Source organism: Hyla sarda, chromosome 2 (genome assembly GCF_029499605.1).
Source record: "Hyla sarda isolate aHylSar1 chromosome 2, aHylSar1.hap1, whole genome shotgun sequence".
Taxonomy (NCBI): domain Eukaryota; kingdom Metazoa; phylum Chordata; class Amphibia; order Anura; family Hylidae; genus Hyla; species Hyla sarda.
In genome coordinates this window covers 112,794,660-112,806,851 of record NC_079190.1, presented here as the reverse complement: position 1 = coordinate 112,806,851, position 12,192 = coordinate 112,794,660, and the positions used below count along the sequence as shown (strand labels likewise).

At 42.6% G+C, this 12,192-nt stretch overlaps 1 protein-coding gene across 1 annotated transcript in view; it reads right to left on the bottom strand.

Moving 5' to 3' along the window:
* ITGB7 (integrin subunit beta 7) overlaps positions 1–4,591 on the bottom strand; it is a 181,177-nt gene extending 176,586 nt beyond the window's left edge. The window contains exon 1 of the mRNA XM_056555302.1: positions 4,496–4,591. The gene's annotated coding sequence lies outside the window, so the exon portion shown is untranslated. The remainder of the gene's footprint in view (positions 1–4,495) is intronic.
* Between the last annotated feature and the right edge of the window lie 7,601 nt (positions 4,592–12,192).

The window sequence follows — 12,192 nt, the reverse complement described above, 5'->3', positions numbered from 1 at the left end:
AATTACTGGGAAAGCAGCACCGTGCCTTCTATAAAGGAATCTCCAACCATATGCAATGAACGATTCTGTCACCTTGCACGTTGTTCATGCTGGGTTACTAACGTATCATGAAAGCACCATTAAAGGGGTACTCCGGCCCTAAGACATCTTATCCCCTATCCAAACGATAGGGGATAAGATGTCTGATCGTGGGGGACCCGCCGCTGGGGAGGCAGTACCCATCAGTTTGAGACCCCTGCTTTATGGGACTCCTCTATGGTTCCTACACTGCATAGCTATATATCACAGATATAAAACTTATGTTTTTTGTCTTCTTTTTGCATCTTTTCTTTATGGAATTGGCTTGTTAGCACTTCAGCACTTTAGCCAGAAATCTATAATGGAGATTGGAAAAACATGCAATTTTGCAACTTTGGAGGGGGAGTTTCATTTTTACTCAGTGCACCATACGGTAAAACTGACAATATGATTACAATGTTTACATAGTTTTTGTATTATTGTACTTTTTTATTTGAAAAATGAGAAAAGGGAAGGTGATTACAATTTATATTAGAGAACGGTCTTTTTTACATTTGAAAACACATTATTTTATTATTTTATTTACACTTTTCAAGTCTCCCATTGCTAATACTGAATAATGCTAAACTATTGCATAGCATTGCTCATTGTGATTAGCAATCTAAGGCAGAATCTATTAGAGGACCACAACCGTGCCATTGGGGACTAGGTGAGGAGATCTCTGGCTGCCAGGGAAACCAATCGGACCTCTGCTGCATATATGTTGCATGAGTGCTGACCGGGCGGGAAGACTGACCAAGCTTACATGTCATGATGGCTATTAATCATGGCACTTAAAGGGTAAATGGTAGACATCGATGGGATCGCAAATGTCCGCCATTGATTGTAAGAAACAACTTATCAGTACTAAAACATGGATGTAAATTAACCCATGCCTAGATAGGACGAGTAGGGATTTTAGACATACCTTTTTTTTTTCTTTTTTTTACAACTCCATAGTCATTTCCATTGCCTTTTTGTTATTATGTAAGCGATGCTCAATTGCTTAGGGTGGCGTTCCTCAGCATGGTCCAGAGTCCAGATAAATCCAGCCCCTGTCCTATTTATTACAACCCACTGACTCGGTTGTATCCATCTACCCCATTTGATTGAAGGACATTAGATAAAGAGAAATAAAAAAAGCACAAACGGATGCGCTCCGTAGTGTAACACCAAAGGTGAGTTGGTAACGCTAAGTGTGAATTGCGCTTACCACATGAAGTTGTACTCCAACCAAGTACAACAATGGAACGGGGCGTATCATCAAGGGGTCTCTGCAGCTTCGTCCCGCTGAAATAGAATCACGATAAAAACAAGCAATCTCCAGGTAGCAGAGCAGGATCAATGGAAGCGCTGAGACCAGATGAGAAGTTAAAAGGATTTATTTCCCATAATGCAACGCGTTTCACGGTCACCCGCTTCCTCAGGCATGTTGGGTTTAGCAGATTACAAGGTATATATAGGGAAAAGGGGTTAACCCCTTCAAGGAGGAAATTTAAATTACCTGGAGATTGCTTGTTTTTATCGTGATTAGATAAAGAGGACATGGTCTGGATTTCCCTGGGCTCTTGCTATACTGGGGAACGCAACCTGGGTTTTTGAGCCTTTTTTTCATAATAAAAAAAATTCTTATATCTGGGCAATGGGAAGGACTTTGAAGATAGAAAAAAGGTACGACCGGATTCCTGGTGACTAGATACACCCCTGTTTTCATGCTGACAGGTCCACTTTACAAAAATATTCTCTAGAAATAGAACTTTTGTATTGCTGCCCCTTTAATATTTGGAGTTCTGCATGCATGGTAACAATATGAGAGAATCTGATATGTAGCGTCGTAAACTTCCTGCTTTGAAATGTCTTTTGATGGCCACATAAAATCTCATATCTTGGTTTTCAGTGCCCCGCTGCTGTGAAGTCTGTGAAAAGCTTTCCACCGCAAGCCAAGACATATGACGAATTTTCATCAAAATTAAACTGGGTATGTTTCTTTGTATTAAGAAATAAATGCTGCGTCTGGCAAGTTTCCTTTGTCACAACAGATGTGGTGCAATTTGATATCAAGGTTGGATTAACTCTTATGTACTTTGAACAATCTGTGATTTCCGGTGCTTTAATGTGTTCTCCAACAAATAAAGACTAATATCTTAGTCCGCACATTCAACACCCAAAGGGGCCTTTTACTTGGGGCTATTATGATATACAGTGGTCCCTCAAGTTACAATATTAATTGGTTCCAGGACAGCCATTATATGTTGAAACCATTGTATGTTGAGACCAGAACTTAATGGAAACCTGGTAATTGGTTCTGAAGCCACCAAAATGTCATCCAAAAATAGAAAAAAAGTGAGGATTAAACAAAAAAAAAGTAGATAACTAATAGAGATAAAGCAAGTCCTTACATATAAAAGTAAGAAAGAGATACTGGAAGCTGTAATCACTGTGTATGTCAGTGTTTGCCCTCCAGGGTGCCTCCAGCTGTTGCAAAACTACAACTCCCAGCATACCTGGACAGCCAAAGGCTGTCCAGGCATGCTGGGAGTTGTAGCTTTGCAACAGCTGGAGGCACCCTGGTTGGGAAAGACTGGTCTATATTGAGAACAGGAGCTTCTTCAGGGTTCTGTACAGTACACGCAAAATGTAGCCGCCCTTACCTGGTTTCCTAGGAGCAGCTAACCCTGGTACAGGTAAAGAGTACAGAACTTGTAATACCTCTCTTTACTGTAGGAGGCGCTACCAGACAGTCAGTGAATGCACTTCAGTAGTACAGGTGGAAATGTCTATTCTGATTGGTCAGTTCTTCCAGCCATTGACATGTTTCACAAATCTGGACTGTCCGTAGCATTGTATATTGAGTCTGGTTTCAAGTAACAATGGTTCAGAAAAGACCATTGTATGTTGAAACTATTGTATGTTGAGGCCATTGTAAGTTGAGGGATCACTGTAGTTATATTGAATGTACATTTACAATCATTGGCCATGGCGAACGATTGTGTAAAATAACCCTTACTCTTCTGTGACAGTATTAATCTAAAACATATAATCAGACTACAGGCCCCTTCACACTGGTCATTTACTTTCCTTTTTTGGGACACTGCGGGGGGAATTTATCATTATTGTCTGTGGTAGATGTGTTTCACACATTTTTAGCTGTGAAAGTGCTGACGTATGTAAAAATTTATGACATGGAGTAGAGCATATGATAAATTGTCTGTGCGATACACAGCTAGGGGAAATTACCTCAGCACAGTCACTTTCAAAAGTGGCTGTGAGAAGTGCTGTGTGTTGCTGTATTGTATTGTTGACCCTCTGCTGACCCCTATAACTTTCTTATTTTTCCATACATAGGGCTGTACGAGGGCTCATTTTTTGCGCCATGATCTGTAGTTTTTAGCAGTACCACTTTTGCGTATATGTGACGTTTTAGTCACTTTTTTGGCATTATTTTGCAATCTAATGTGACCCGAAAATCTGCAATTTTGGACTTTGTTATTATGTTACATTCTCTCCACCACACGAGAACATTTTGAATAGTTTGGACATTTTTGCCAGTTGCAATACCAAATGTGTTTATATATACTGCCTAGTGTATCCAGCTCTATGTCCTCACTCCCTCCACAGCATGGATGGTGCCAGACAAGCACCCTCAGCAAGAGCAATCAAAGAGAAATATCCACAGTGCTCTCTGCTGACACCTCTGTCCATGTCAGGAACTGTCCAGAGCAGGATAGGTTTGCTATGGGGATTCGCTTCTGCTCTAGACAGTTCCTGACACAGACAGAGGTGTCAGCAGAGAGCACTGTAGTCAGACAGAAAAGAAAAACTCAACTTCCTCTGTAGTATACAGCAGCTGATAAGTACTGGAAAGATTAAGATTTTTTAAATACAAGTAATGTACAAATCTGTTTTAACTTTCTGGCACCAGTTAATTAAAGAAAATATTTTCCACCAGAGTACCCCTTTAATGACTGGAGTCCCTGCTCTGAGCTGTGCCTGTGGTTATTCAGCCATAGGTGTAGGGAGGGCTGAGCAGGAATCTTACTTTATAAGTTTCCTGAGCTGCACTCATGGCTGTATAGCCGCTGACACTGTTTAGCAACAGGGAGAGTAGGGAATCCTGTCAGTAAAATGACCGGAGTCCAGGCTCCTGTAGAGACCTACAGACTGATACCAAACCTACAGACGGATCCATGTGTGGACTTTTGGCAATGTTACATGACATACATGAGGCAAACTTTGTTCGCCAATAACGCCACTTCACAGAAAGGTTTCTGCCCTGGCGAACATTGTATCATACATGCGGTGCACACATGTGCGACATCCCAAACCAAAAAATAGCACAACTGACTAAATAATAAAGCGCAAAATAAATGTATGAAATTTTAAACAACATCTTCCAAAGACGGATCTTCACTTTGTACAGTTGCCATCATGCACTAACATCTAGTCCAGGCTGTTCTCCCTGTATTCTCTCGGCTGCTGAAGTCTCCGCATTCTTTTGCACTTCATATTGTGCGTCCTCACTGCTCAGTCTCTTGTTAGTTCCTAGTTTCATAAACAAACAAGTCCCCTTCCTATATCTACCGTGCTGTAACTGAGCATGCTCCAGCTGCAAGTAGAAGCTTAAAGGAAAACGGTCATGCTGTTCACCCACACTAATCCCAATACACTGGCTTATAGTACGGGTGAACAGGAGACCAATGTGGGGACACTGCTCCAGGCTGCAGGTACGTATCTTAGTAAGAGACCCCGTATTGGTCTCCTGTTCATCCGTACTATAAGCCAGTGTATTGGGATTAGTGTGGGTGAACAGGATGACCGTTTTCCTTTAACAACAGGGCATCATAACCCAAGGTGGGCAATAAACATATACATTTTGGCTCAGTTAGTGCTGATGGATTTTGTGGGATAGCACTGAAAAGATTCTGATATTATACATTGTGAATTTTTACTTTGTACAGCATACATTTAAAGGAAAACTGTCAGCTTGCTCCCCCCGGAATAACCAGCGGTACTGGCTGGTAGTGCAGGGGACGCTGATCAGTTTGATGCTTACCGTGCCCGGATCTGCCACGTCGTTCAGCCGTAATCTTTGATTTTTGGTATATGCTAATGAGGTGCTAACTGACACTCTGACGTCAGCACCGCTGGCCCCAGCGCCGCCCAGCTCATCAATATTCCTCCCCTCCCTCCGCCTCTCCCTCTTCTCCCCACTCTGTAATGAAGAGAGAGGAGGAATATTGATGAGCTGGGCAGTGCTGCAGTGGGCAAAAATGGCATTGCTGGCCAAGATGAAACTCCTGTCTGACTATCAGATACCCAGTCATTTTTTTAAATACCATCTTTTTTATATGACAGAGTAGAGATGGTAACATGGGTGCTACTTTAGCAGATTACCTTGACCATTGGTAATTTTATATGTTAAGATACAGTTGTACATATTGGCCCATGTTTATAACAGTTTCAAGCTTGCGCTAAAGGGATACCTGTCATGGAAAAAAATTATATGTTACTCAGTACCTCTTCCTGATCATGTACATATAATTTTTATGTGTCTGCAACCTATATTTCTATCACAAATACCTTCTATCTGTTACTCTCTTGGTTTGTCATTCTGTGCTTTCTGTGTTCTTTATACAAAAAGAAAGTTGCAGCAGCACTCTTGGTAAAAAAAATGGAGGCTGTTAGCGCACTTTTTGATCAAAATGCATCTCCCTACTATGCTCATTCCACTCACCTCTGCTTGGCATATAGCCTCTGACTGGGGGACATGCAGGATCCACTATCAATTAAAGGGGTACTCCAGCAAAAAAAATTCTAATCAACTGGTGCTAAAAAGTTATACAGATTTGTAAATTACTTCTATATAAAACAATCCTTCCAGTACTTATCAGCTGCTGTATGTTCCAGAGGAAGTTATGTAGTTTTATTGTCTGACCACAGTGCTCTCTGTTGACACCTCTGTCCATGTCAGGAACTGTCCAGAGCAGGAGAGGTTTGCTTGGGAATTTTCTCCTGCTCTGCATAGTTCCTGAAACAGACAGAGGTGTCAGCAGAGAGCACTGTGGTCAGGCAGAAAAGTACTAAAAACTTTCTCTACAACATAAAGCAGCTAATAAGTACTGAAAGGATTAAGATTAAACACAAGTAATTTACAAATCTGTTTAACTTTTTGGCACCAGTTGATTAAAAAAAAAAATTTGTTTTCCACCACAGTACTCCTTGAAAAAAAAAAACTTCTTTGAACAGGAAGGGGTGCACGGCTAAAGAGGGTTCCATTTTCTCTAATTTGCTTTCTGTGCTCTGCATGACTTATCTTCCTCCCTGAGTCTGCTGTGCTGTGTCTCTTCATCCAATCACTGCAGGCTGCTCTGTAACCTCCTCCTCCCTTTTTTCATGATGCAGTCTGATAGGGCAGGAGAGAGCACAGAGAAGTGCTAATCCTGCCCTCACTTACTGGACACTGTCCCTGTCTGTGCTTCAGCTTGGACAAAGATGATGCTGCTGCCAGACAGGATTATGTTCTGGATGGTATGGGGACCCCTAGTGGTCATTTTGTTTTATAAACCCTGATTTCTATAACATTTCTGATTTCTATTTTCCTATGAAGTATATTAGAAAGTTTAATGTTTTGCCAAGATGCACAACATGTAAAAGGTTTTTGAATCTGACAGTGCCCATTTAATCTACAGAGAGGAGATTCAGAACATCAGAACAAGGAGCTATCCCCTCTGTTAACCCTCTGTTAACACAACAAATTCAAATTAGTATCCCATAACATTTGGTATACTTTTGTTGGCTTGTTATACTATATACTTGACTTGTCTTTGATATATATATATACCATATAAGAAGATGGTGCTGGTCCCTGCTCACTACTATGGAGCAGCGTAAAGCTTTACTCAGCAGAAAAGAGTTAACCAGAAGTTAAGGCGACAAATCAAGTCCTTTCCTGTGCCTGTAAGTGATTAGGGAATGTTTTCCCCACCCAGCAGAACTGGCACAATATGATCACGGGAAATGTGCGCAAATGAGATGACGGGAGGGACCTCTGGTTAACCACTTCCTTGCTACTTCTCTTGCACAACTGTCCTTTCACAAATTGCTGCATCAAGCTGTATATACCAACACTTAATATACTGTATATATTATTCTGGAATACAAATCTACCATAAGTCCCTGGAACATGAAACATCCATGATCCCTTCCACCCCCCCTGCTCAAAACTCCTCATATTATTTATGGTTCGATCAGGGAAGGACTGTGAAAGCGACAAGTGATCTGCTACTGTCAATATTACATCATGTGGAAACTTATTATCTTTTATGATGCAAAGCAAATTGGCTCATACAATGTGCTGAGAAGTCTCTAACAGCTGTTTATGGGGTTTTCAGAGTTGAGAAAATCCCAACACATCATAGTTTGTTGTATCATACATGCTTAGATGTTCCTGGACGCCTGTTGGCGAAACACGTCAGAGGTGTGGTGGGGGATCGGTGTTAGGGACTCCTGTGTCCTTGCATCGTACTCTGTATGTACCTTGGGGACTTTATCTCCCATGTTATGTTTACAAATCTATTGCTGCACTGGGCACTTTTCTATATCTGGGTATATGTTTAGTAACAATATTTATATTATATTAATTTCTATTTGGATACTTTACCTGCATATTTACCCAATTATATAGTTATTTAGTATTACTGTGTAACAGAGTGGCTTTTGGTAAATGTATATGGACATATAGATGAACTGCCCTGGAGTTCTCCTTTTCCCAGTATCTCCATTTTTGTTGTTTTTTTTTTTTACCTTTTTATACCTTTTATTGTTTTCATTTGGCTTAATTGTTTTAGTGTATGGTTTCATCCTAGTGGTTTGTTTATAGTATATAGGCACTTTTTACATGCTTAGAGGTTTGTACAAAAATTGTTCAACTCTTTAACCCCCAAGAAGATTGTGGAATGAACTGAATGGACTGAAATAGTCACATTGCATAGCACATAGCAACAGCAACCAAAAAAATAAAGAATTGATTGAATCCAGAATGTGGTTATGCAAAAAAGCAAAAGTATGCTGCATCCCTAATGCCAGAATTGGCTGTGTCCTTAGAGAATTAAATGACTCTATTAAAGTGCTATTTCAGATACTTACTCTATAGAGTCTTACTTTAAAAATACCCATTACAATTGGAAATTGTTAATAATATGTTTAGTCAATAATTATAATTAAAGATAACAATAGCCACAATAAAAGAATAGAGAAGAAAAATGATAGCGGCACTCACCGGGTATGTGACATCAATTCTTCTTTATTACAGCAACATGGTGCGGTGTCAAGCAGTAAAATCAAGAGGACAGAAGCATGGGTAGCCCCGGCATGGTAACCACAGGGCTAGCCACGCTCCTTTCCCTTTGATTTCACTGCTTGACACCACACCATGTTGCTGTAATGAAGAAGAATTGATGTCACATAGCCGGTGAGTGCCGCCCATCATTTTTCTGCTCTATTCTTTTATTGTTGATTTGCTATTTACTGTCCGAGTGGCTAAGCACCCTGGGTTGATTGCGTCCCACACGAGGAACGGTGTGAAGGAAGCTTAAGAACAACAAGCTGTGCTGAATACTGTGTCTACCTTCGCTGCAAAGATAACAATAACACAACAACAACACAAGTCTTTTTACTTGTCCATGATAAAACAGATGTCTGACCCTAAGAAGTCTAATGAATTTATTCGGCATCTGAGCATAATACATGACACATAGCATTGCACTTGTCGGGACTTTGAAGCATTAGTACTTGCAAAGGCCGGTGTCATTATGGCACATATTATTAGGCAGGTGACTGGTCCAGACCACCATGACTTGTTCCAGCCACAGCTTACCTCTGCAGAGCTTGCTGTCCAATCCAGGCTATCTTTTAGAAAAGGATAGCCTAGATTGGAATGCTACCTCCCTGATGAAGGAAACAATTTGTTTTTGAAATGCGTCAGAGTATTTTTGACCCTCGTTGGCTTCCATAGTTACATCCCAACCTAGAAAGCAACATTTTAACAGAACTGCTTTGTTGAGGCACCACTGGCTAAGACTGTCTCCCACACAAAGCGTGCTGCCTGAAAGGAGGACTTAAAACTGCTGTAACAACATTGGATCCCATTTCTTGATCTGATGGCACATGGATAGCATGTACTTTTTCCTCCATCTGGGAACACTATCCACATTCAGGATAGTTGCTTTTTATACATACCAATGACCTTCCACATTTATAACTTCTATGCTTGATTGCTTTAAAGGGGTACTCCGGTGAAAACCTTTTTTCTTTTAAATCAACTGGTGGCAGAAAGTTCAACATATTTGTAAATTTCTTCTATTAAAAAATCTTAATCCCTCCTGTACTTATTAGCTGCTGAATACTACAGAGGAAATTCTTTTCTTTTTGGAATGCTCTCTGATGACATCACGAGCAGTTTTTCAGTGTGACCCGGGCCCTATTAGGGGTTCAGGGCGCTGCATTAGCACCCCCATTTTTTTGTGGACTGCAGCATTTTTTTCCCTCCTAAATAACGGTGTGTGATTTCTAATCACACACCGTTATATATAGTATACACCAAGCACACACACAGTACATAACCCCCCCCCCCCCCCCACACACACACACTATACTCCCCCCCCCCCCCCCCCCCCCGCCACCGTAGAAAAAAGGCGATGGCTCGCCGGGCATTTTCGGTAGCGGAGGCATACGCTTTTCTTGCCTCCGACTCCGAATCTGTCAGTGAGGACGATGAAGATCCAACATTTCTGTGTTCTTCATCGTCCTCCTCATCATCTAGTCCTGACGATGAGCCCCCTGCACGACGGCGGAGACGCCGCCAGGCGAGGCCACGCACCCCCCATGATAGTGGCCCAGTGGCCGGTACTAGTGCGAGTGGTGATGCCGCTCGTACTAGGAGTCCGACCCCCCAGACAAGTTTACCGGAGCCCCTTTCCGGTGAACCTGTCTGGAGACCCCCAGAGGGTTATCAGCCACGGGTTCCGGAGTTTGTTGGCAACTCCAGAATCCAGGTTGACAATTCTGGATTCACTGAAATTTACTATTTCAGTTATTTTTTCAGTGACAGTTTTGTCAATCACATGGTGGAGCAGACGAATCTGTACGCCAGGCAGTTCATCGCCCACCACACTGATTCTTTTTTGGCCAGGTCCAATGAATGGTGCGCCAGCAGAAATGGTGCAGAAATGAGGACATTTTGGGGCCTCTTGCTGCATATGGGCCTGGTCAAAAAACCAAGTGTCAGACAGTACTGGAGCGGGGACATCCTCGACCAGACCCCGCTTTACAGTATGGTCATGACACGGAGGCGGTTCGAGGCCATTTGGAAATGCCTGCATTATGCAGATAATGTGGCATGTCCGCCCCGAGGTGATCCCGCCTATGACCGGTTTTACAAAGTGAGGATGGTCATCGATCACTTAGGGGCCAAATTTTTGGAGGCCTACGTACCCCTCAGGGAGCTCTCGGTTGATGAGTCTCTTATCAGTTTTAAGGGGAGACTCATCTTCCGCCAGTATATTCCCTCGAAGCGGGCGCGGTATGGCGTGAAGCTCTATAAACTCTGCGAGAGTACCTCCGGGTACACTTACAAGTTTAGAGTATATGAGGGACGAGATTCCCGTATTGAACCCCCAGATTGTTCCTCCACTCTCGGTGTTAGCGGGAAAATCGTTTGGGAGCTTGTGCACCCATTGCTGGATAAGGGTTACCACGTGTACGTGGACAACTTTTATACCAGCATCCCTCTCTTCACATCCCTTGCCGCCAGATCCACGTCCGCTTGTGGGACCGTGCGGAAAAACCAGAGAGGCCTCCCTCTAAATTTTGTTAAGACACCTATTCCCAAGGGTGAGTCCCGTGCCCTTGCCCATGATAACCTGTTGCTGGTCAAGTATAAGGATAAGAGGGATGTCCTTATGCTGACCACTATTCATGGCAACGGCAGCTCACCTGTCCCTGTGCGAGGTACCACAACACCGGTCCTCAAGCCCGATTGTATTCTGGACTACAATCGGTATATGGGGGGAGTTGATCTTTCTGATCAAGTCCTCAAGCCATATAACGCCATGCGGAAAACACGGGTATGGTACAAGAAAGTTGCGGTCTACATGGTACAGGTTGCCATGTACAGCTCTTTTGTACTGTCCCAGTACGCTGGCAACACAGGGACATTCCTCCAGTTCCAAGAAGAAGTCCTAAAGGTCCTGATCTTTGGCGACCGGGAAAGAGCAGGCTGGACTTCCCAAGGAACTGAAGTAATAGGTGCCAGGATCATCCCAGGCCAACACTTTCCAGGTGAGGTCCCCCACACTGGAAAGAAGGGACGAGCCCAGAAAAGATGCAGAGTGTGTTACAAGAGGGGGATTTGGAAGGACACCACCACTCAATGTGACACTTGCCCAGATAATCCGGGCCTCTGCATTAAGGATTGCTTCAGGGAGTATCACACTTCCATGGAGTTCTAAATTTTCCCTCTTCATTTTAATTTACCACAATTTGACCCAAATGTACCAAGTCCAGAGTACATTCCAAGTTTTAACCCCATAAAACCACTAAATTGCCCAAAAAAATATTTAATCCAAAAAAAAACTGATAAGACCTCTGGGGGTATTTTTTTAATAAAAAATGGGTCATGGGTCACTGAGTCACTATCATCGGGGACTTTTTATGTTGCCTCAAATGCGCAGCGCTCTCTCTCCACCTGAGCGGGGTGCGCATTTGAGGCAACAAGTTAGGGACGGCCACACATATCACATTCCAGAATGATGATTCAGAGCATAGGGTTTGGGGCGGGCATATTTTTTAGTTTTGGCTATGCTCTGGGTCATCATTCTGGGAACATAATCTGTTTTATAATTTTATGTCCCACTGTACCCCATTTTAGTTACTTAGTGTACCCCAGTTATTTACCCAATGTAATGCCCCTTGAGGGGGGGTCCCACTGTTCTGGCTCCATAGGAGAAAGCCAAAGCTCAAGGACCCTGACTGATCTCCGGCACCTCTGAGACCGGTGTGCACGCTGTTTACGCCCAGACTTGAGGTATGTACTTACTCCAAAGAAATGTATTTACACATTTACAATGACATTTTCTC